This window comes from Phyllostomus discolor, chromosome 6 (genome assembly GCF_004126475.2).
Source record: "Phyllostomus discolor isolate MPI-MPIP mPhyDis1 chromosome 6, mPhyDis1.pri.v3, whole genome shotgun sequence".
NCBI classification, from domain to species: Eukaryota; Metazoa; Chordata; class Mammalia; order Chiroptera; family Phyllostomidae; genus Phyllostomus; species Phyllostomus discolor.
This window is the reverse complement of record NC_040908.2, coordinates 24,163,413-24,189,634: the sequence shown is the minus strand read 5'-3', so window position 1 is coordinate 24,189,634 and position 26,222 is coordinate 24,163,413. Positions and strand designations below refer to the sequence as shown.

The following is a 26,222-nucleotide window of genomic DNA, read 5'->3' as shown; positions in this document are numbered from 1 at the left end:
TTCTTCTCACTAATTTTTTTGTTTTGAAACATGCAGCTATTTTTTATAAAATATATTATTTATGTTAACATGTAATGGGTATATTATCATTTTTGTTGAGTAAATAAATATTTAATAAGTTACTAGTTTTAATTTCTAATACAATAAATGTTTACAAATATAGCCCATATAAGCAAAAGCTCTTTTGATATCTCACTTATTTTTGAGGGTTAAATGGGATCCACAAAGTTTAAGAACTGCTGCTCCAAGATACTAAACTATGGACAAAAGAATTCTTAAATATATATTTCATAACTTAAACTTAAGACAATGCAAACACAGTGAAATGCATTTTAATTTGACCACTGTAGTTAAATATATCTCTCAGAGCTTCATGAAAATCATGGTTTTCTTTCTGGCATCCACCACATCTTCCTCTTTCTACAAAGGTTTTTAGTATTACACAATTGTTTTAGCTCATTTGCATATCTAGTTAACCAAAGCTTTGCCAACAAAGTTTAAGGTCTAGCATTGTAGCCACAAGCACAGGCTTCCCAAACCAAACTGCCTAAATTTACTCAACTTCCCTGCTTATATGCTCCTGTTTCTTTAAATCTAAAATAAAGTATGGGTAATAGTAGTGCCTAAATCAAAGGGTTGGTAAAAAGGCTAAATAACTTCATACTTATAAAGTATCCAGAACAGTGCTAAGGACACTTCACAAATGTTAGCTACTATTACAGTTAATATAGAAATATCAGCTACTATTATAATCATTACTGAGAATCATACCAAAATATTAGCAGAAACTGTGGAAGAAAAAAGGAAGCTAACATTAAAACTGTAGAAGTATTGGGATTTCAATGTAATTAGAAAAATGAAAGATAAATTGAATCTTACCATTGAGACAGAATCCTTTTCTGAAAATCAAATACGTTTTGTTCAGAAGCAAATTTCCCTCTCTGATACTCTCTTCAGTAGCTATGTGATAAGACAATTTTGTGCACATTATATATGTGCCCCAAAGAAACAAACAAAGGCTTCATAAGTGTACCATTTTCCGATAACATCGCTTCCCAAGCCAGGATGCCACGTTTAAAATCAGGTGACTGGAGAACAATTGTCCTGACAAAGCGTAATGGGAGTCAACGCAAACCAGACTTGGAGGGAGACAGTCTTGGAGGGAGATCCAGTCTCATCACTTCATCACTTGCACTACAGGAAGGGCAGCAGGGGGGATAATCTTAAGTGGAATGTCCTCGAGAATGTAAATTATTTTTATGTCAACACTGTAACTGTTAAAGTTATATTTTTGGCATGTTTTCAATCCTAAACAGGTTTATGTCTACATCTATAATGAAGATTAATTCATATTAGAATTAGGATTACTAAATGGAGTTTTCAGAGTTGTAGGATTTGATTCAATGTAAAAAGAAAATACCAAGGATCAGAATTGTCTATACATCTTATTTGAGGGAATGAGTTTCCTGGCATTACACATCTATTTCGTTTTATCAGAAAAAATTCTTAGGCCCACTCGGTTCTACTCTTAACCCATTACATTAATACTCTAATAAACAAACTCATTACCCTTCTATAATAGAAGTAAACTACTGTAAGAGGCAACCTATTTTATATTCTAGACAATTCTCATTCATTTATTCTACAAGTATTTATTGTCTAGAAGACATTCTTCTAGGAACATGAAATATATCAATGAACAAAACATATAAAATCCCTGCCTTCACATGACATATTATTTTGAGACTAGGCAGATTAATAAATAATAAGTAAGTAAAATATATATGTATCAAGAGACGTGTGCTATGAAGAGAAATAAAGCAGGGAAGACAGATAAGGAATGTTGGAATAGAGGTTAGGGGATGTTAGTTAAATATTGAAGGAAGAATATTCCCAGAAAAAAATGGAAGGAGTGGGAATAAGAATTTTAGGAGGATTTATATTTGTCCATTGATTAAAATTTGCTACCTGGAATCACATCAAGTAAATTTAACTTATTTGTAATTAGGTAGGTATGTGTGTCTTTACCATTCTAGGCTAAATGTCTTTAGTTCTTTCATTACCATGTGGTATGATTTCTAGGTCCCTTGTGCCTTAGGCCTCTCCCTTGGGCGGGACCACTGTACTCTACAATGCAGGATAGAAGGGGAAAATGACCCGCCACCCCATTCTGTGTTCTGTCCTCGGGTGCGAGTGGTACTTCCTTCTCTCAGAATGCCTTTCTCACTCCCACATTTGAGTCATTTGTCTCCTCCTAGCTGTATTATGCTGCATGATAATTCATCTTAAACCTGGCAGACTCAAGTCCGCCTTCTCAGTCATAAGCCCCACTACAATAGTGTGTATATTCTATTCCATCATTGTGCTTGGCACATGGGAGGTACACACAGGTATTGGTTGAGTTGGAAAAGTTAATATCCCTCACAGATTTCTTAGTCTACAGCTTCAGCTTCTGCTCAGGGGCTGTATTAACTCCAGGAGGGCGGGAAGTTTTATTGTGTTTACTAGTCTACCCATGGCACCTAGAACAGGAATGGTACGTTGTAGGCACTCAAAACCATTTGTTGGACAACTGTATATCTTTGAAACAGCCAATAAGAGTGTTGAGTAACAACAGGTAGGATCGTGTAATTGGCAAATAACTCAGCCTTATACTGACACAGTGCTGCATGTTTTACCAAGTACTTTCTCATGTGTGTTCTGCGATCTCCCAGCTCTGTGGGGTAGGTGGGTGGAAAGCTTCATTTCCATTTTATAAAGGGGATAATTTTATGAGGCTCACAGAGAGTAAGAGTTATTTTGATAGATGTCAGGTTCACATCCAGATCTTCCACTTTATGGTCTTACTGTTTTTTACACCACAACATACGAGAATAAGTTTATGGCAGGGTCGTCATGTAAAATGAACATCTCTTTATCATGTGCAAGTCAGAATGTCACCATGATAGCACTTGGCTTTCCATACCACTTCAATCCCTCTGCTTTCACACCTGTATGTTTATAATGCCCTGGTTTACATATAGGTCAAGTTTATTTGTAATCTCAGACCATTCTGTTCTCTCCTATGTACTTGATGCTCTGTCCTATTAGTTGATGCATTGTAGCTGGATAAATGATTTTTATGATTACTTATTTTTTTTAGATTTACCAGCATGTAAAAGGAACATGTATATTAAAGTATTGTCTTTAAAAGTTTTGATTAAAAAACGAGTCTTGCCCCATCTTGCCAAAGTTATCTGAGATTTTCACTACTTGTAATTTCAAAAAAAAAGGGCTTCAACATCTTGCAATTACAGTAATCATGCCAGATTTCCTGTCAACTTTATTGCCTTGAGGGGGTATGAGTAGGGTATTTCCAGACAGATGCCTGAGGTCAGTAACTTCTTATTTTAATGAAGGGTGTGCTTCCTCTATGTGACTGATGGAGAAACATTATTTTTAGGCAGTAATAGGAAATTGGTGTGCTTAGCTCACAATGTATTACTATCTCAGTGCACAGGGTGATGGCGGGGGAGGTTACAGGAGCTGAAATTGTGCTAGTGCCGTGAGAGTTCAGACATTGACGGATAAGGTCACCTGTTCCAACAGAAATGCAGCGGCAGAGGACTAAGTGAGACAGTCTCTGTGTGGTTAAGACTTGTCGGGTAAGGCTTTCAAGGCAGAAAAAAGGTGAATGAGACTGATCTGGAAATCCAGTGGTCAAGCAGGCAAACAATGAGTCTTAGAGTAAAAGATGCTGGGTCCAAGTCCAGTGTAGGGGTTTATTAGCTGTGAATATAGACCTTTTTCCCATCTGTAAAATAAGGTTATCAATATTCATATCAGAGGACAGTTCTGAAGATTAAATAGCATATGTGTACAGAGTCTCCAATAACCATGGAATATTGGTGGCGGCAAAGGCGTCTGTTTGAGAATCTAAACCTTGCCAGCAGCTGGTTCAGGATAAAATCAACAATTTCACAGGTGATAAGAAGCATCAAGCCTAAGCCAAACATTTTTTAGGTTGAATGGTAGCAGTCATAGTAACAGCAAACCACATACCTGTAACCTGTTACCTGTTACAGTGTTACCTGTTACATGTAACCTGTTACATACCTGTAACCTGTACCATGAGATTTTAGGGAAGAAGAAACAAGGGTACATTAGGATTAAATGACAGTGAACAGGGATCTTCCTCATTTACTAATTAAAACTGATTTACTGGGTTTTTGCAAGTAGATATTTTTAATTGTTGGTTGAAAATACTCCTTTAAGGTATAGAGAATAAGTAGCATAGAATGTAGGTTGAAAATAGATAGGGGGAGGGCAAGAATAGTATGGGAAATGTAGAAGCTAAAGAACTCACAAGTATGACACATGGACATGAACTAAGGGGGGGAACGTGGGTGGGAGAGGGGGTACAGGGTGGAGGGGAGTGAAGGGGGAAATGGGACAACTGTAATAGCATAATCAATAAAATATATTTTTAAAAAAAGAAAAAAAAAAAGAAAATACTCCTTTAAACACAAAAATGTAAAATTTCAATTATATTTACTTTTTGTTGTTAGCTTTGAAAAATATTCATGTGTTAGTGAAAGTAAGTGGAAAAAGAAAATTACTCCAACCCCACCATCCAGACATCAATAAATATGTTACATTTAAAAGGATAGAGTTTCAGAATTTTTCTATGAATATATATATCTTTATCTATTCATATAAAATTATCTTTTTTAATAAACATTGTACCCAACTATACATTATAGTTTGCAACCTGCTTTTAACACAATATATGTTCATGTCAGTATAGATTTATTTTCGATTTTGATCTGTAGATCATTCTGTTCTTGTCAACATGGATCTATAATTCCGTTTTTAGTGCCTGCCCTAAATTTAAAGGGAAAAGAGGTTAGTGCCCCTGATTAGTGTCAACTGTTTTCAGACATTTAGATTGTTTGCAATAAGTTTTTGCTATCACAAACAATAAATTTTGCTATTATAAACAATGAATTCCAATCAGTAAATTATGAAGTAATGATACACAAAATATTACCAATTTGAAATCTCCAATGAAATGAAGATTCTGAACAATAATCAATTATCAATTGCTGCTGAAGACACTAGTTGAAAAGCATCAATGAATCAAGCTGAGGATACCTGAACACATTAGTAAGTTTAACAACACAGAAAGAGGGCAACCAGGCATTATTTCCTTCTTAATCTGATAAAATGGACCTGGCAAGGTAGTTCAGCTGGTAAGAGCATTGTCCCAACATGCTAAGGTTGCTTGTTCAATATCCCATGAGGACACATACAAGAAGGAACCAATGAATGCATAAATAATTGGAATAACAAATTGATCTCTCTCTCTCTCCCTCTCTCTCTCCCCCACCTCTCTTTCTCTTTCTCTCTCCCTCCCTCCCTCCCTCCCTCCCTCACTCTCTTTGTCTTTTTCTCTCTGTCATAAAAAAATAGTCAATAAAATATTTTTTAAATAACAAATTGGAAGACAAAACATACATATGTATATGTATGCATGCACATGTATATATGTATGTATATGTGTGTTTTGTATACATATATATACATGTACATGTATACATATACATACATATATCCTATGACACAATCATGTCAGCTAAGCATCTAAGTGTATAGAAAGGAGGGGGCAGAAATCCATATAAAGATGCCACAGCAATGCAATCAGCAAATTGTAGAATGTGTGAAACTTGATAGAAAAAAGGACTTGAATTCTCAGGGACACTAAATTGCAAGAATTAAATGAGAGAAGGAATTATAAAGAAGGTCTTGAAGACATTTCAGATGTATGTAATGTTTTGATGTTATTTAGATCATTATTCTCACATACCAGCAAACATTGTTAAGGAGAGAATCAGAGAAATTTCTATACTTCATATTTGATTAAATTAAGTGATTATTATTAGTTTTTTAAGCATGATAATGTTGTTGGAGTCAAGAAAAACAAAGAATTCTCTTTTAGAAATATACATGCAAGTATTTACTAATGAAATGACGTGATATCCAAAAGTGGCTTTCAAATAATCAAACTGGAAAGGTGGAGGTGAGCTCCACATGCCACAAAATTGACTATTTGTTGTCAACTGGTGAAGCTGAAAATGGGCACATCCATACTCATTCTGGTTCTCCCTCTACTCTTATGTATGTTTAAAATTTACTATAACAAAAAGTAAAGAAAGTATTGCAATATTGTATTGCAGTATTGTATTATTATATACAAAGGACTCATGCACAGTGGGAATACACAAAATGCCACTTATTTTAAAATAAATAAAAGGGCACTACAGTTAGTGTTTTTTCAAAATTATCTCCCCAGAGAAAAGGAAGGAGTACCATATATTTTGGGCAAGATAAAGAGAATTCCCCATCACGGAGGGGGCTTCTAATAATTCCATATCTCCTTTCTCATAACGTGCAATGTAGACCCAATGAAGGAAAGTGAGCATTGAAGCCAAGAGCAAGCACCAAGGCTTTATATCACGAAATATCAATGTTTTAATGGGAAAAAGGGACAGAAATCACCTCCACACTCCCATTTGACAGGTAGTGAAGTGGAAGTAATTTGCTTAAAGTTATAGCCATACATTAGTAATTAAACTTATTTTTGCAGTTATATGGTGATAGGTGAAAAAGTCTTTATTCTCATTTTGTTATCAAAAATTAATTGTAAAGATTGCAAACGTGATAGCCATAAAAGTTTAATGTCATGAACGTAATAGATAAAGATTGTGAATACACTAGTGAATTCAAGCGTCACAAAAATAATCATTGTTTTTTCCTTTGGAGAAAGGCAGAAATTAATCAGGAATTAATTAAAGTGAACAACATTCTGAAGGGAATAACAAGGACTGAAGTTTTTTATGTGAATGTCAAGTGCAAAGATACATTATATGACCTTTAATTAAGGAAGAAATTGTCTCTAACAGGAGCAAAAGATGCCAAAGCATTATTCTGTTGAAAAAACAAAAGGAGACAAAGATGGCAGCTATAAATGTTTTTAACTGAGAGGACAAAGATGATTTAGAGAAGTGAATGACACAGCGTGGACTTTTGGTCTCCCTCTACCCTTACCTAGGAGATCGTCACCCCCTCTTCAGAAGCAACTCTGACCATGGCCCCGCTGACCTTTGTTTAAGAGGGCAACGTGACTGTGTCCTCTGTAAGCTGGCGAATCGTGGGGCAAATCCTTTCCCTCAGAGTTGTTGTTTTTTTTTTACTAGGGATGTTGGACATACATCGGCCCCCTATTACACTCTCAGCTCTGTGCACAGGGAAACATTTTCAAAATAGGCAGCTCATGGTTAACAGTGGAGACTTTAGAAGGGTAAGATTCTGAAACTGAACTACCCTCCTGAGTTATCCTGCAGAATATGGTCAACACTGCATTTTAAACACATGAACTAATCAGTAAAATTCTGTGGTGCACACATACACACACACACACATATATATAGCCACAAGGTATACTTTTGATTCATTCATACTGGACAGCTATTGTGCTAGCTGTTGTCATTTTCTTTTAATTCAACAGCCTAAGGCAAAAGAGGTCAGGGCCCCTGACTAAATTGTCAGGTATTGCATGTTTTAAAAATTCCTGCAGCACAATGGTGGAAAATTGCTGTTCTAACCAGCTCCACCAGCCTTGGGGGTCTAGTCCACTCCTTTCAAAGAATTTAATTAACTACTTTCCTTGTGTGTACCAGGTGGGATTTCACTCTCAAATTAATTTGTCTTTTAAAATACATATCCAGCTTCTTTCTTTCTCTGCATATGTTGTTTTTTAGATCACTAGTTCCTGTAAAATATACAATTAACTAGCCTGGATATGTAGACACTTATATTTAATACTCTCAGGTCATGCATAAATGAATTAATGATGTTAAGTAATCATAAATGGTGTTTTCAAGTACATCATACATGTGAATAAGGGAATTAAGCATTAAGAGACCAAGTCAAAATCCCCCTGTCTGTGCTCCTTGTAGGCAGGGAGAGAGCGGCACATTCAACCAACCCTCGTGAGCTATGAGGTATTCTTGTACACACAGCTTGGGTCTGAGTACCATGGAACCCAGGGAGGCACAACATCGTATTTCCTTTCATCACAGAAGACTTTATATTTATGGCACCAAGTGATTCTCATGATAATATTGAAAGAAGCAGAAAAATTGTAAGCATCCTCAATTTGCAAAGGAAGCAAGGCTCAGAGTGCTGGTAAGTTTACCAGCAACTAGTCAGTAGCAGAACTGAAACTCTACATTCTTTCCACTCTTCAGGCATGTGACAGGCAGCTGACCATCCAATCGGATACAAAAGCTGCTGGGAGAGCCCTTACGTCATTTTCCAGTGATAGTTCTTAGTGAAGGTCTGGAGAAACTCCCTTCCTGAAGAAGCTCCCCTAGAGGCATATCAGTCCAGAAATTTTTCAGTCAATTTAAGTGATTAAAAGAGTCTCATTTTTGTAATTGACTCATTTCTACTTGTGGTTAAATTTTGGTCTCATAATCCATTCAGATTTCTCCCCTAAGTCCCTCCTTTGCCACAGCAGAGAACATTTGCAAGTCTTGAGAAGTTAGGAACTTGGAGAGGCTGTTGATTTCTTCAGATCCAATTTAAAGTGCTGTAGCAACCTCTTTTTTAAAATAATGTTTAGATTTAAAGGATGAATTCCTTCTTTATTATTTTTATTTTTTATATTATATTTTGTTGATTATTCTATTACAGTTCTTCCAATTCCCCCCTCTTTGTCCCACTCCACTCCCTCAGGCAATCCCCTCACCATTGTTCATGTCCGCGGGTCATGCAATGTCTGTTCTTTGGCTGCTCTGTTTCCAATGCTGTACTTCACGTCCCATGACAAATCTGAAATTACCCATTTGTACTTCTGTAATCCCTTCTCCTTTTCTGCCCATCCCCTGAGCCCCCCTCCCATCTAGCAACTATCAAAATGTTCTCTGTGGCAACCTCTGCATTATTCTGAAATAATCAATTGTACTATACCATAGTCCATGAATATTTTTTCAAATCCTACACAATGTTCTGACTATAATACAAAAGAAGAATCAATGCCAGTATTTTACAATAAATGAATACGTTGTTCATTCTCTGAAAGTTAGGCATGAGCACTCTAGAAGGTGTGATGGAGCAGTCAGATGCTTGTCCTGCCTCAAGGGCAGCAGCTGCAAGTGCTGATTAACAAGCAACATTTTCCATCAGTGAAGTGATTTTCCAAAATAATGAACAGCTCTTGTTAAATTCCAAATAAAACAAAGCATGATCTTTTCTCAATATATTCAGTACTTACATTCCTGGGAAAGTCAGTGAAAGTTAAAACAAGCAAGCAAGCAAGCAAAAGAGAAAGAAGAAAAAAGAAAAGAAAAGAAAAAAGAAAAGGAAAGGAAAGGAGAGGAAAGGAAGAGAAAGAAAGAAAGAAAGAAAGAAAAAGAAAAAAGAGAGAGAGAGAAGAGAGAGGGAAGAGAGAGAGAGTGACTAGATCGAAAGAAAGAAACAGAAAGAAGACAATCAGAAGAAGAACCACGGCAAGAAGAAAGAACGCAAGACCATGGAAAGGATTTTCCGCCTTTTCCTTTACTGCCTCGTCGGTCTTCACGTACCTTAGTCTGCTTCCTCCTGCGCCGTACAACTTGGCTATTATACAAAATACAGAGTGAGGTTCTAGGCTCAGAAAGCAAATGTGGCACTTACCTGAGTGTCCTACAGAACATTTGAAAGTCATATGGAACGAAGGACTATATCACACATGGCAAGATGTATTGCATCCCTGGCCCCTGGCAAATAAATATTCATAGCAACTCTCATATTATCATGGAGAAATAGCCTGTATGAATTTCCAGTTGCCCCTAATAAGAAGCAGTACTACTCTAGCTGAGAATCACTACTCGAAAGGCTTGGAGAAGAAAGGGATATTGTCAACCCTCTGCCCATCCCTTTGCTGTGTACTCTGGTAGTGTTCTGGCAGGGAGGGCAGGGAGGAAGCACCCCTGTGATAAGGTCACAACTTCTTCACATTGCTCTCTGCTGCTGAATGATCTCATTGGTCATATGCTCTCTGTGGTTGGGTGAAGTCCTCCATAGTCCCCGCTAGAGAGGAATCCTTCACTCAGCATCTCCTCTAGGCACAGGGGAACTTCTGTGTGATTAGACTCTTATTTTAGGTTAACCTCCAACTGTGACCTTACACGAAATCCACCTGATGTCCTGTGGTAGAGTCCTTGGCAGGTGTGCAGCCTCCATATTTTTTCCACCACAACCCCACTTCTGAGATCACCCCACGCCATCTCTCCTCCATGGTCTTTCCCCTACTCCAGGAGTACGTGATGCAGAAGTCAGCTGAAGGCTGACTGGAAAATCAGATGCCAATCTCTCCTTCTCACAGCCTTTAAAGCAATTCTTTTGGGGGCCTCTCCTCTTTGCTTCAGCGGAGGAACCAGTGGAGTAGTGTCCTTCCACAACTCCTAACAGAGTGAGTAGCACACAGTGTAATTGCTGATTTGTTTACATATCACAAAGCAGAAATTTTAACTTCAAATAAAAAGGTGGCAATGTGTGAATCTTTTCAAGTTATGAAATGCATTGCCTCCATTTGAGAATTTATCCAGTGCTTTTTTTTTGGAGGGGAGGAGATGGTGTTCACTTGTGCTAGAAATATTTCTTATCTATAAGAGAGTTATTTACAAGGACATGTGTAGAAGATATGTGGGCATAAAAAGAACAAGATTCCACCATATAATCGGAAACGCCCACTGGTGGAGCGCTGTGGTCATTGTGGTGATTGCTGACAATCACAGAGGAGACCCCTGACAAGGTGCAACAGTGATAGTAAAATCCCATATAGAAAATATGAACGGCTTAATCTGTTTGCAATTTTCCAGTTGTTAAGTCTCCCCCTTAATACCAAACTTAGAGTTCTGATATATGATGTGTGAGCAAGGAAAGCAGGAAAAGTGAAGATTTTATGCAAGGCTGCAGTTTTCCACAGGAAAACTAAGGCAAGTCTTCAGAATGAAACAGGTAAGGTATCTTACTCTTGAAAAAGATGCCAAGGCCAAGCCCTGTAGTTCTGCATGGCTCTGCCTACCCTGTGACCCCTGCTAACACCCCTCCTCTCTCACTTGCTGTGCTTTCCACACTCCGACCTGTTTTCGTTCCCTTGACTGCTTCTCACCCCAGGGCCTTTGCACCTGCAGCTTCTTCTGTCCAAGACTAAGCTAAGTTCACTGCCCTCTTCTAGCCAGTCCTTAGTCTTCTTTTTGAGCTTTATGCCTTCCCTTAAAAAGGTCAGCTTCCTCTGTTAGAAACTTAAGTAATGTGATTAGTATTTCTTTCCTTCCCCAAGAGAAAAGCCCCCTTTGTCCATGTATTCACTGATGACTCCCTTCTGTCTAACATAGTGCCTTGCTTCATAGTCACTCAAAAATACTTAGTAAGTGAATGAATGAATGAGTGATTTTTATCTATGATTGAATAGCTATCAGGTAACTACCAAAATCCAAGTCCATTTCCACAAAATTCAAGCTTATAGCTGATCTAATCATGAGATACTATTTCACAGATAAAGGAAAGAAGTTTCCAAACTTGTCAGGAAATCCATCAGACATTTATCTAACAGTAGTATTTATAGATAAATAAAAGTTTATTTTATTTAAACTTATTTAATTTTAATAAATTAATAATAAAATGCATTTAAATTTATTTAAATAAAATAACAATTTCGCCTTCAAACAAAGGGCTAAACATCTAAAAATCTAGGATATGCTTTCCATTTAAAAATATACCTCATGAGGTCAAGTAGTGTTAGTGTTAAATTAGCACTAGATTTCTCGTAATGCACAGTTTTCGGTTTGTGTCAGATTAAGGCTGTGTCCCTAGCAATGTCAGAAATACATGCGAAAAATCAAACCAGTTGATTTTACCCTTCGATTTGTTATCTGACAAATAAGGCTGCTTTTGGCAAAATATTCTTCTGAATATATATAATACATATGTGATCAAAAGACAAAAAATTTGATTAAATGTTACCATTACTTTCAGGTTTCCTTCACTGGTTCTAATTGTTTCTGAAATAATATTAAAAGCAGCTGCAGTCTGGGGCGGCGAGAGGCTCTTCACAAAGCCCACGCTTCCCCGCGCTTGGCCCCAGCTGGATGTCGCACACCAGGGGAAGTCCACACAGCGGACTTAAATGCCTGGCGCTTTGCTACTGGAGCGCTGGGGTGGGTGTAGGTGGAAAGAATCTTTCACAAGCTCTCTAGGTACAAGTCAACTCTATTTCGTAAGGAAAAAAAATCAGAAATTCTCCATTTCCTATAACCTATTTCAAAGGCAGCTGTGCATTTGGGGACAGACAATGGGAGAAGTCCATTTAAGGTGCAAAGACTAAGCGGCTGCCTTGTCTGTAGAGAATTTAAACACAGTGATAAAAACCAAGGGTCATCGGCTCTTTGTTATCACGCCGCGTGCCAAGGCGCTGATGAGGTACGCTCCCTGCCTGCTGGAGCAGACTACCCGCCCCCACTCCATCCCACCCCACCCCACCCCACCCCACCCCGCTTAGTCTGCCACTCTTAAAGGAAAAAATTTCCCCTAGAATACTAAGAGCCTTATAGAAAGCATATGTGTTCCAATTGAAACCATCCAGAATGATTCCCCTGAAAATGAAAACTCAGTATGCTTTAAAATATTGGCCTGAGGTGGGGAGGGGGAAGGGGCTTGCTGGCATTCTGCCAAGAATTGAGCCAGAGAGAAATTATATTCTTCCCTTTCTTTTCTGGCCATTGTTTAGAGTACTCTTACTCGGGCTCCTGCCAGACACCTGTAATCATCTTCTCGCTGGTCTCTTCTTCACCCCTGACCGTGCCTACTTTAATATATCCCATTCACTTTGAAAACTGCACCTTCTTCCTAAAGCACATAGCTGGCTATAGGACTCAAGTGCTCAAAAGTCTTCAGTCTAATTCCAGCTATGAGACTTAATTCCAAGAGTTCATGGATGGCGTCTAATCCACGTTTTAATCACCACAGGATTTAGCTCATGGATCTGAAAGGAGGAGTCTCTCGCTATTTGCTGCCTGATTTGAAAATTCAGCCAATAAACTACTGCAAAATTTCCTTTAAATGATTGCCCTATAATGAGGCATGTTCCATTAATTTGCTTAATTTGTTCAACACATACTTATTGATCATTGATTATGAGTGAGATGGGCACTTTGCTGTGTTGAATAACTTCGCATCCAAATCTGCCTTTCCATCAGCAATTTCTACATTCAGAATTGTTTGTTTGTTTGCTTGCTTGCTTGCTTTTTGGCAAAAGAAACAGGAAGAAGAAAAATCTTAACCTTAAGATACATAATTTAGGAGTTTGTGGGGTTGTTTTTTTTTTTTTTTTGACTTTAAATCTATCACAGTTCAAAAGAGACCAGTGCATGGGTCACAATCTGCTTGAGGCTGTGAGTCTCTGAGTAGACTTGAAACCAAATATAAAAGATCTGGAAAATAAACAACCATTCCTGTGAAATAAAATTAGGAAAAAAAGAGGTCAGCTATTATTTCCATGCATTATTTGCACATTTGCAAATGGTGATTTTCCCATAATTTGATCTTTAGCTGGAGTTAAAAATCAAGTATGTGGATGAGTGTGTGAGTTTGTATAAGAGTTCGTGTATATGAATGCACTGTGTGTGTCTGCATGAGTGTGTGTGCATACTACGTGCATTGTGTAATCTCAGATAAGGATGTAAAAAGAAGGGAAATGAGGTTGACAAACTCGTGGAAAAAAGCCCTGGAACCATCATTAAATTACGCATATGTGATTTCCCTCCCTCATTGCCAGGGCTGTTGACTTTTTGGCAAGAGGTTCAGCCATGAAAACTCACTGGTGTAGTTTCCCGTCTTGTTGCTTTAATAAGAGGCTGTTCTTTAAGTAAAACCAAAGAGGGCACTCAGAATTCTTGCAACAACTCTGCCTTAGAAGAAATACCACCATATTATGCACAATCTCTGGGAGCTAGTTTTCCTTTCTGGAAAACTCTGGGATTTATGTGGCATGAAGTGGTCCTGCATGTGGTGCTGGAAGCCACGTGACCGCACCTCTGCAGCTAACCCTGTGAAAGCCGGTGGCTTTGCCATAGGAATTCTTAAAAGAACCCCAACTCGGGACAGAAACAAAGGATCCAACAACAAAACACTGTGCTCCATCATTTCATCTATTTGTGACTCTCAGGAAAGAGAGGAGGGACATTGTCCCAGAGAAATCCTAACTTCATTCAGGTCTCTGCAAACTGACCATCTAAACTTGCACTTGCTCCTGAAGTCTCTATCTGTTTTCTGTGCTTCATTTCTTTCATGGCAGTATCTCCGTCCGAACCCTATTATGTGTTAATGCATTTATGTTGCTTATTGCCTCTTGTTTTTCTAATGAAATGTAAGTCCCAGGAGGGTGTGAACTTTTACTGATATTTTCCCTGTTGTATCTTCAGGGTCTCGGACAAGCCTGGCCCAGAGTAGGTCCTCACAAATATCTGTTGACTGAATACATGAAGGAATGAGTGAACAAATGAATGATATGACTATTCTCAACTGTGTTAATTTTGTCCCTGCTCTGCCCAGCTTCTTGTCTTTAATAAGAGTTGCTTGACCTCTGACTTTGAACATAGCAAGAAGTTCACAAGTTTCTTAATTTTTGAAAAGTAATAAATGAAAATACCAGCAAAATACCCATAAAACATGTCTGGAGAACCCCTCTTAACAGGAAATAAGAGATTCTCTGACATGCTTACAAACTGGGCCAAACGGGAGCTTATAAGTAATTCCAGAGATAACTGACAAAGGGTCAGTTTACAGGTACTAGCCTGAGGCTCGGTCAGATTGCCATCTCTGTGTGGTCTGGCCTCCTGCAATGTCACAGACAATCTGTCATTGCAGAGCAGGTGGCCAGGCAGGACTTTGAATGTGGATACAGTGACAATGTCAGTTGCTAACCAGGGCCATCACTGTGCTATAAGGAGATGATTGCTATTAAGTTGCAATTTGCACTGGACAGGGGCCAAAGAATTTACCCTAAGACCCAAATCCATCTACCCATATAGGCCAGTCCCCCTACAGGGGACACTCTGTGCTTTATGAATTCCTCTACCGTGCACCCAAAACTGCTCCAGATGCTGGGGACTGAGTGTTCAACACAACAGACGAGGGCCCTGCAGTCATGGACTTCACTTTCCTGACCACATCTTCCAAGATGCTTAGATGTCTTTGTCAGGTCCATTACAGTACCCACGTGTGCCCCGTGGAAACTCAAAGACCCTGAAACATTTGTCAGTTCACTTGAATTTCCAAGAAAAGTCCCTGTTTTTATCTTCTGTTAAATATCAGTGTTCAAGGAGCTGCAGAATAGAATGTCACTGTGGCAGATACAGGGGGATTTTTTTCACTTGTCTTTGCTACTAATTAGCAATTTGATCTTAGGCTGATGGTTCTCAGTTCAGTCTGAACCTTAGTACCACCTAGGGAACTTAAAAAATACCAGCGCCTGTACTCCACTTCAGATCTGTGGGGACAGAATCTCTATGAGTGGGCCTGGTCTTTGGTGCTATTTCAAATCAACATACCTGATACTTCTGTGTAGACTGGGCAAATCTGTGTACTTTCTCACTTGGTCTTTAAAATGAGAGTAGTCACAGCTCATCCACCTAGTTCATAAGGATTTGTCACATAAATCTTAGGTTTCAAATGGCAAATACGTTTAATATCTACATAAACAGCATGTTTATTTCAGTCTACACTCAAACATTCTAAAACATATCCAAAGATGGTTAAGCTTTTGTATATGAGACAGGACAGGACAATACATTAATAGAAAACAGAAAAAAATGTAGTTTCTGAATTTCTATGCCCATAATTGCCAAGGACTCTTTAGGTCACATAATAGAAGATTCTGAATTTTTAAGTAGATAAGAGCAGGTAGTTTTGTTATTTCCAGACACTTCCACTGGTAGCAGAATCAGCACCATCACAGCCATGAATTAAGACACCCTAAGTTCAGTATATTTCCCCCTTGGGTATTTTTGTTATGACTCTTTTCAAGGGCTACTCTCTGGGCACTGTGGTAACCACTGAGACACTGGCAGAAGGTTCTAAACGGTGCCCAGCCATTGAAGATGAAGAAGCTATACATCAGAGACAATGCCTTAGAAAAGAGATTTATTGGAAAAGCTGAAGTGCAACATCTCTCAGGGACGTTGCTTTGGAACTGGATTGCAAGGAACCATGACCCGGTACAGAGCATGTGCCAGGGCTTCATCCTGAGTCCCTCTTGGTGGAGGGTCCTTGAATCAATATTGAGGAAAGTTTGTGAAATCTTCGTGAGGACGTTTCTGTTTTAATACGATCCCCTCTTAATAAAATTAATGCGATAACCCAAATCCTCATTAGAGTGGAGTTGAAATGACCCTCAGATTATAATAGAGAGAGGACCAAGTTGATAGCCAGACATAAAGGAAAAGAAGTATTGCGATCTGGCCCAGATGGGGCGCCCCCTTCATCAGTCACATAGCCACACCCTGTGCTCACACAATCTGAGAGTGCACGAGTAGCTTCTTTTATCGCAGGCAGGGGAAGCACCTCCTACTGTAGAGGCATTTGTTCTCCGGGATTGTTTGTTGCACATAATTCTGTATAACGAAAATGATAGCATAATTATTATCAATAATGATAGGCCGAATATGTGGAACCTGATTATATAGAAATGTTTTTAACTTTGTGAATATCATTTCTATGGAACTTTACCACTGATTATAAAACAACATCACTTAATAAATAATTATTATGATGAATAACTGTGTCAAGCACATTACGTACATTTTACCCTCCCTGTATCACCATGAAGGAGACTCTTACTATCCAGATTTCGCAGACAGACATTGTGACTCAGAGGGGTTAAGAAAATTCCCCGAGGTCACGCAGGTGATATTTTTGACTCCAGATATTGTAACTCCAAAGCTCTAATTCTTAACTCGTCTCTGTTCTTTTCTGACCCATTAGTTGCTCTAGATAATGATTTTGCTCTCGAGCTACTCATTGGCTACCTTACCATTGGTGAATTGGTGGGATGCAGACTAGATGTGTCCTTAATATAATAAGAGGCAAACGTGAGAGAAGAAAAGTGCTGGGATTTTGTACAAGCTCAATGCAGACTATCATTTCTCAAATGCAGAAGTGCAGGCATCTGCTGTCCAAAGACCAGGACAGGTGCATAGGAAGTGGGTGATCTTGCAGCTGTGGGGCACAGGGGAACATTGTGGTAACTGTGAGGGGGTTCGGCTGCTCCCACCCAGCAGCAGGGCCCACTTACTGGCTGGGGTTCGGCTGCAGTGCTCAACTGGTCAGAACAAAACACAGAAGTAAAATGGAATTGTGGGAATGAGACCCGGGAGAAGGAAAGGAGCACTAAGTAAACAAAGAATCCCGGCACCCCCTGTGGCAAAAACCTTTGATCCCATCAGCAGCAAAGAAAACCCCATGGACAAACGGGGCCAGAGACCCACCTGAGGTCCCTAGGTGTGGGGAGATGGCTAACATTAAGCTCCACCAGCTGGTTGGGCTGAGGGCATTGTAATACCTTTTTTGTTATGTAGAAATCAGGAGGGGACCAGGAAGGAGCAGAAAGGTGAAGGGTGACAACAGGCAAAATAGTCAAGGAGGTCAGGAAGGACTCATTCTATATGAAGACACTTCAGAAGCACCAAGCACCAAAAAACACAATAATGGTACCTCTGACCCAAGTAATTCAAAGTGAGCAGAAAGGAATTACATTACAATGAAGTCATTTTTCCCTGTCATAAAAAACTATTGGGTATTGTAGTAAAATAAATACTTTTTTCAAAATTGTGGCTCCATTGATCACATGCCTAACTTTTTCATAGACTGGATAAAAACATTAGACCTGATTCACAAGTTTTATCTTTGGTCTTATAACAAGTTGAGAAAAATCTCCTGAAGAGTTGCAGGAAAATAGCTCATAAATATCTGAACCATGTTTGATATTAGAATACATCAAATCTCAATGATGTCCCTGTGGAGTCCCCAGAATGGCCGTGCTTGGGTACTTAACAGTGAACACCCATAACTCTGAATCTCAAATCCAAAGGAGAGAATGGCAATAATATTCGAGAATACAATTAAGAAACACTACTGCCATTGGAATGTAAATCACCACCTTCCTACAAGCAATATTTCTTCTTTCCGAAGCCACAGCCTGCAGCAGCCTTGCAATGTCCTCAGCTGGAGCCTTGTGCCCGTGATGCAGCCTTCGATAATTCTTGCAATAAAAATCCAGTCATGCTTGACATTTCGGAGGGAGCAAAAGGTTCGATTTGCCTCGGGGCTCTGGAACCCTTATAGAGATGCCTTTCATGAGAAATGAAAGGCAAAATAAAAATTAGAGGGTTCAGAAACTGAGCCACCTCAAAAAGAGTACCAAATCACTAGGCACTAGGCTGCCTTTAAAGGTTCTAGGTCAACAGAGGACCATGTCATGGAGGTGTTTTCCCAAGAATCCAAGTTGATCTAATATCAAGAGAGGTTGGAAAAGAGGAGGAGCAGAGAGAGACCCAGGGAGTAGCCTTCATGCCTTCTTGGCTACTGACAATATGGATTTTGGAATAAAGTTGGTGGACCACTGGGATAAAGAGGTTAAGGACAGGTTTTCTTTACCCTACGTCACAAACATGCGTCTTGCACTCTCGGGAAAATCGGAGTTTTCACTAAGAAGTCCGTAATAGCGATAGTAGAGCACACCCTTTCCACAGATTCTGTTCCAGTGATACATACTCCATTCACATTTCCATCTAGCTCTTTCACTCGGCTCCTGCAGTCTGCCGCGTCCCACTTCCTGTGGGTGAGGTCTTTACTTACTCTGCTTCTCTCTGTGTCACTTAAAAAGCCACTTTGCTCTCCAAGCCCCTTTCCTTGAGTGTGAGCCAAACGTCTGCCCTTTTTACATTCCCTTAAATTCAGGACCGTAAGTAATTTTTGGCTGAGGACGTACTCTAACAGAGAGATGGTGGCTGGTGTCTCCCCGCGTGTGTTCCTGTTCACACCCGCTGGTCAGTGCAGTCTCACAAAAAGTTTGTGCGCAGAGTGGCTTCCAAGAAAATTGAACTCACAGCGAGGAAAAAACATGTCTTTAGAGAGGGATGATTCCTGGGAATAATATACAAGACAAGAAGCAGCCTGGGATGCTCCCCACCAAGCCCAGGGTCCACAGCCACCGGCTGGGGTTCGGCAGACAGTTGTTAATGAAAGGGGGGCCTTAGTCAGGCAGCCTCGCCTGAATGTCAGGGAGGCAACAGTGCAGACCCCGGGCCTGCTCGGGATCTACTTCTTAAGAAATGACTCTCCGCAGGTTATTCGCAGCACATTCTTGTTAGAGGCTTGCCCTGAAACAGTGACTTTCAACCCAGGCTACATAGGAATCAACAAGAAACATTAAAGTAAAAATTGCTGATGCCTGGGTCCCACCCCCAAAGATTCCAAGTTAATGGGCCTGGGGTGTGGCCTAAGCACGGGGACTTTGAAAAGCTCCCCAGGAGATTTTAAGGTGCAGTAAGGATTGAGAGCCACTGGCGTAGAGGTAGAGGAGGGCTACTTCCATTGTTTGCCTCCTAGTCGAACAGTGGGACAGTGGGGTCCCCGATCACAATCTCTCCTTTCCCCCGCGGGCTGGCTGCGTCAGAGCTGCGCTGTAAGTACTGGGACGAATTCTGCTTAAGAAACTTAACTCCTACCTAGTGGTCCTCTGTAGCTCTCTCCTTCTCTCACCTTCCGCAGGTAGTTGCCCCTGACCCTCCACCCCAACATCTTGGCAAACCACAGCAGCGGCGAATATCTACTGGTGTTTTAAAAATACAAGCTTGGAGTCCCGCTCGAGACCTCCGCATCGGTCTCCAGATGGGACGTTGAAATGTACATTTTGAACAAGCTTTCCCAGGTGTCTGATGCACGGCCACGTTTGTGAACTCCACAGCAGGTCTAGCCTTTCATCCTGCCAAGTCATTAAGGATTTGTAAGGATGAATGAGCTGTCAAAAGTGCAAGGGCCTGGTGCAATGCTCCTTTATTAATTATGGGGAAGTGATGTATTGGCAATGATAATGCTTCTCTTGGAAAGGGCAATGAATGGTTCGTCGATTTCTGCATTAGATCTTTCCCAACTGAACCTTAATGCTCAGCTTTTACTCCTGTCTGTAGCTGAAAAGCTGCGTGGCTTTCACATTAAACAGCCTCTTGGTCTTTATTCCCAGGTGAGCTGCAGTCTGAGGGAAATACCAACACGGAGAATCTTTCAGAGTTCTTGGCTGGGAAATACCTCCCCCCCACCCCCCTTCCTTCTTCCCCAGCCTTATCTGCTTGCGTCAGCAGCTACTAGCCAGCGTGTTGCTGTGCTTGTCTGATGTGCAGGAAAAACACGGAGTGAGAATGTAAGAGAAAATCATTGATACATCCCCAGATCCCTTTAGCAGAGGGACAGAGAGTGAAGGAAGAAAGATTAACAATTTCAGAGGTGAGAAACGGGTAGGCGAGTTGGGGTTGGGGTTCTGTCTGTGGGTGAGGCGAGGAAGGTTGAAAAGAAAAGTTGCAGCGCGGGTGTGTGTGCGTGTAACCGACGGGTTGGGTGCGGGAGAGAGCGCTAGCGCGCGACCGCAACGCACTGCGGGGCCGAGAGCCGGGAGGAAATAGGAAAAATCTCAACGGCAGAGACTGGGAGGCTGGAAGGGCTCCCCACCGGCTCGCTGCTCCAAAAACGCGCCGGCTCTACTCCCAGGCGGTGTCCAGCGGCGCCCGCGTTGGGGGCGCGCACAGGGCTGGGGCTCCGGGCCTCGGCTGGCCGCGGCAGCGCCGGGGCCGAGCGCGCGTGTGAGCCAGTGCGAGGCCCCGGGCGGCGGGCGGGCAGCGGGCGGGCGGGCGAGTGTGCGCGGGGGGAGGGAGAGCGCGCGCGCCGCCCGGGCCCCGGCCCTCCCAGCCTCCGGGCCTCCGCGCCAGCCTCCCGCCCGCGCGCACCGGCTGCCCGCCGCCGCCGCCGCTGCTCCTGCTCGCGCCGGCTCTGCACGGGAGCCTGCCCTGCACGGGAGACCGCCCGCCGTCGCAGGCTTTGTGCTTCCCCCTGAAGATGGGAGCGACCTCTTCCTAATTGGGAGCTGTTTAAAAGGAGGGAGTGCGCTGTATTTCCTACTAGCGTGGAGGAACGGGGGAAAGATCCATCCACACTCCCCCAAACCAGGTAGGCTCTTATGATGGGCAAGCAGGAGGGATTTGGTCCGATACCGCCAACTGTTTTGCGTTTGTTGTTCAAAAGGCTACACTTCCCTCCGCTTTGACAAAGGACCGGCTCCTAAATTGCGTGTGTGTTCCTACACATTTTCTGGGGTGTCCGGGCTTCTCGGGGAGAGAGCTTGCTCGGGCTCGTGCGTCTGGGCGTGAGTGTGCCTCCCTGCCAGTGCCGGCTGCCGGAGGAAGAAAGGGCTGCCCAGGAGATGCTGCACCCTGCGCGGCACTGCCTCTGATCATTGAGGGCGCGAAGATCTAAGTCCACCCGGAATGCAGCCCTGCTGGGGATCCCGGCGTCCCCACCAACTGGGCTCCGTGGTCATCCCTCCTTCTGGTAATCCCTGGGGTCTTCCTCAAGGGCACAGTTGCGAGTCCCTTCCTTTCCATCTAGCGCTGGGTGCTTCTTCGCCACGGACTGCGGAGCGAAGGGAGGTGTGGCCCGGGCCGGGGACAGGCAGGGAAAAATGCAGCGGGGAGTGGGCTGAAGGGTCCCCCTTTCCGGGCACTGTGCCGGAGTGTGCTTTGGGGATTCTGCACGCACAGGCTTTTTCCCTCAAGAGATTGGAAGGGAACTTTGCAGCGGCATTATCTGCCTCTAGAGCTTTAGGGAAATGGTCTGTTCTGAGATGTGAGGATACCCTTCTTGGCTCCACCTTAATGAAGAAGAGGGAGGTCTTATGGGTGGACAGTCGGCTAAAGAAACCAAATCCGCCCGGGCGATGCTTCTGTGTGCATCCTTGATTTTTTAAATCCCCCTCCCTCTATGGATTCTGTTGACTGATGCATGGCTTGGGCTGGTGATTCGTATTTCCCTCTCCAAAGTGGCAGTGGTTGGACTGACGGCGGAGTGATCAAATTTAACAAAGCATTTCTTTTTTTTGCAGAGAGCAATGTGCATGGTGTCCGCAGTCATTGGAAAGTCATGCTTTGCACTAGGAATGTGTTTTAACCACCCCCCGCCCTCCTTAGCCTGACTCCCTCGCTGGCGCGCTCTGTCTCACTCCTGCTAGTCAGCCACTAGTGGTTGTGAATATAACAATACAAACTTTGTCCTGCTGGAGGTGTAAAGACTAAAAAGAGAAGAAAGGATATCAGTAGGAGGTGTAGTGGAAGAAGCTTTTTTAAAAATGACAGATATGGTAAAGACGGTACAGGCATCTCCATCATGGAGGAGCTGGCAGAGTAGGTGGAGATTGTGCTCAGATCTGGTGAGAGGCAGAGCTTAAGTATCTCCAAATATGAGCAATGGAACACACACACTCCAGCTTCTGTGTGAAGATTTCCTAAGGGAGGCCAGGAGCACCCAGGAGGGGATTCACAAAGTGCATGTCCCACCCATGTCCCCAGCACACACACACACACACACACACACACACACACACGCTGCCTCACATGCTGTCTCTTTCTCTCCCAAAGCTATTCCGGCAGCAAGTCAGGAAAGGAGAGAGGAAGATGTAGCTAGAGGTTTCATTCATTTCAGAAAAGAAAACAAAGCCAAGAGAGGGATGATTGTCATTAGGTTCCTCTTTCAAATCCTGTGTTACTTGGATTTAGCTCTAGTTTTGCTAAACTTGCTTAATTGGGAGGTTAGGCGGGTATGAAAGGAGGAAGGAAGAGAGAGCCATTTTTGGGGCCTGGTGAGTGAAAAGGTGGGGGGAAGACCCACTTATTTCCTTAAGAAGCAAGATGTGTTTTCTTAAATGGTTTTCACGTTAGAAATTCTGCCTCCTTGAAGAATTCCATTTGGATCTAAGGCCTCTTTAGCTAAGATTTCTTTTCGCCACAGCAAAAGGATCCCTTCTTTCCCCCCTAAAATGGCTGTTGTTTTTTATTAAATATGGAATGATTAATTCCTAAGGGGGGGAACTAGACAAAGGTAAACTGTTATTTGTTGTTGAGCTGTGCAGATGTTGCAAGGGATGTAAGTGGCCATGACAATCAGACTTCATTTACTCTGTTTTGCAAGCTTAACAGAGCTGGGAGAGTAGAGAAATGAATTAAAAGAATATGCAGGTTATGCTTCACTATCTGTCAATTTATCTGCTTCCATACCTACCTACCTACCTACCTACCTATCTGCCTTTCTGTTTACTTTTTTCCTATTCCTACTTAATGGTTTCCACTGTATCTTTTTGGATTAAGATTGAGAACTAGATAACCTTTTTGTCGACTATGAAGGGGAATAAAATACATAGCAGTAGCAGCACTTTAACTCCAAATAAAATTGCAAAGGGAGGGGAAATATAGTCAGTAACATGTATAGGGCTATTTGCAAGAATTACATTAATTACTCCTTTAAGCTTACTATGTTTTGAGAAAAATAAAATTCCGAGAGGGTTTCAGCATTCTGTTAGCAAGCTATATTTAACATGTTTTTTATCAGGCAAAAATAGACTTTTATTTATCTTGCAAAGTAAACGCATGGTTCCTTCCCTCTAAGTACTTAATGTATTTCTTTGACATAATAAATGATGGGGAAAGCTCTGCAGATCCAATGAAGTTGCACTGCCCCTTTAAAGCAAGTTAAAGCATTCATTTAGCTCACGGATGCATTTCTCTCAAAGTGAGTGCATTTTAGAACTTTAACATCTAATGTTCATTTTTCAGTTCAGTGAGAGGAGCCCTTTCTTCATGATGCCTTCAGGTGGAGGGAGAATAGCGGGTAGGTAATAAAGGAGCAATCTGTTCCATTAGCATGGAAATAGACAAGATCAAAACAGACATTAAATTGGGAAAAGGAAATATACAATTAAAACAGGATGATAGAGCACTTATCTTTCATGGTTTATATCTTTGCAGAGTGTATGTGTGTTGCTTTTAACTGAAAATTAATTTGTTGCTTTACATTTGTAAAGAACTTAGGAATCAACATGCGATGATTTTTCTTCCTGATTGTATTATCCGTTTTTTTTTTTTTTGCCGTTGTTTTTCTGGGGGGGGGGGGGTTAGGTCTTCTAAGGGATAAATGTCTCTTGTCAAAACATCCTCCCAAATCATCCAGACCTCATAGTTAGACCCCTCATCAGAGCCTCTACCAAATTGTCTCCCATCTGACCAAATTCTCCTGCTCCCCCTTGTGGCAAATACTCTCCCTGACTTTCCCAAGGTTCCAGAATTCCATCTAGAATCACTTAGAACTCCCTCAGCTGCCTCTAACTTGGGTTCTAATTCTGTTAGTGATTGTGGCACACCAAGTGAGGGGGGGGGGTGGTTGCTGGCCCAGCTATTTCCAATTTTCTGTCTGAACAAAGGGGTGTCTGTGACCTGGAGACACACCTGAGATTTGGTGGGAGTAAATGTCATTTCTGACCCTTTGGGATGGACTAGATTCTGGGAGTGTGAGCTTTCTGAGTTGCCTCTGGAATTTTGGTTTGGACTCAGGGCTACTCTGGTTGGGGCCTCATCAAGTGCAATGGGATTGTTTCCAGTCTTTTTTTCTTTCTCTTCCAAAAGATACCTCTGTGTGTGTGTGTGTGTGTGTGTCTGTGTCTGTGTGTGTGACTGTGTCACTCCATCTCTCTCCCTTCCTGCCTGCCTCCCCCCTCAGCCTCTCACTGGAGCACACGCACACATCACCAAATATATTTTACATAATCCATATTTTGAAGACTCAAACTAATCGACTATTAGGTTCTTACTAGGGTTTGTAAATCAAACAGCCAATTTTCTGGACTGGGGACTTCTGGGGTAAATTACTCTCCTTGGTATGTTTTTATGAAGAGCAGTTCAGAATATAAATGAGGAGGCTAAGTCCCTTTTTCCAGTGTGTTGACTGAACTTGGGAGATAGTTCCTCATGGTTCTTACTGCCTCAAATGTTCTTGGTAGGCTCTGTATAGAACCCTAAGTGTTTTATATCTACGTTTTCAAATGTCCTTTGATCTGCTTGCCCAGCTAAGAGAGTGTAGTAAGTAACAAGAGAAACAAAGTTTCAAGAGAATCATATTTTCTCTTTACCTGAAACTTTCTAGCCCGTTTCAGGAGAAAAGTCCTGAAGTGAAGGAAATGTGTTTGTGGTCAAGGGCAAGTACGTTACTGGTAGCAGGTCTAAAGTGATTCGATGAGGGCAGAATACTGCTGGGTGCAAAGCTTTTACCCATCAGCCAACATAGGATTTGAAATTCTCACTATCAGAGATACTCCTTTGAATAAGTAGGTCTACCCAGCAGATCCCTAATCAAATGCAATGATAGTACTCAGGAAGGAGGTACCACTCACTCTCACAAACCATTAGCATCATACCCTTTTTAGTTTTTGAACTTGGACTGGTTTATCGGATCAGCTGGCAGACAGAAAAGTCCTGAGGGCTTGGAACGCAGGATGATGCAGAGGAAGTGAGAGAATGTTGAAACTAGGCTGTTGCCTGGTTAGTGCTCTCCGAGGGCCCTTTTGCCGGGTAAGTGTGAGGGCCCGGGCGCCTGGGAACTGGGCTGCTGAGATGAACTCCAACACTGAAATTTTACTTCGGAGGCAGCAAAGGGGTCAAAAATTTCACCCCTTCTTGAAATTTTAGCCCTTTTAAAGTCTTCTGAGAATGGGCAAAATATTTTCTTTGGTGTGAAATGATGTTCTTAGTATTTTGAGTGGCTTCTAACCGTATCATTTTGGAATGTTCATACCAGTAACCCAGAAAGCTAGTGTGATACTCATGCAGACTAAGGATGTCTTGCATAAGTAGTAGGCATAGAAAATACATGTAACAGAATCCAGCTTCATTTTTTAAAAAGGACAGAAAACAGGATCACTTTGTAGGTGTCACTGTATGTGAAGTCAGCATAATTAATAATCGCCTGGTTGAATCTAATATGAGATGAAGTCAAACAGACAAGAGGGTGATTCAGCAATTTATTTCAGCCCAGCCATGGTATTTATT

The 26,222-nt window shown here is 41.5% G+C and overlaps 1 protein-coding gene across 11 annotated transcripts in view; it reads left to right on the top strand.

Annotated features, from left to right (window-relative positions):
• The window catches only part of SLC8A1 (solute carrier family 8 member A1), a 322,727-nt gene that overhangs the window by 220 nt on the left and 296,285 nt on the right, over nt 1–26,222 (top strand). For 2 of the 11 annotated variants that reach the window (XM_036027897.1, XM_036027896.1), the window contains exon 1: nt 21,040–21,303. The exons of 4 other annotated variants lie outside the window; for them this stretch is intronic. The gene's annotated coding sequence lies outside the window, so the exon portion shown is untranslated. Of the gene's footprint in view, nt 1–20,443; nt 20,587–21,039; nt 21,304–26,222 lie in introns of those variants that run through there. 5 more of the 11 variants (XM_028514398.2, XM_028514399.2, XM_036027899.1 and 2 more) reach the window with 4 other exon arrangements.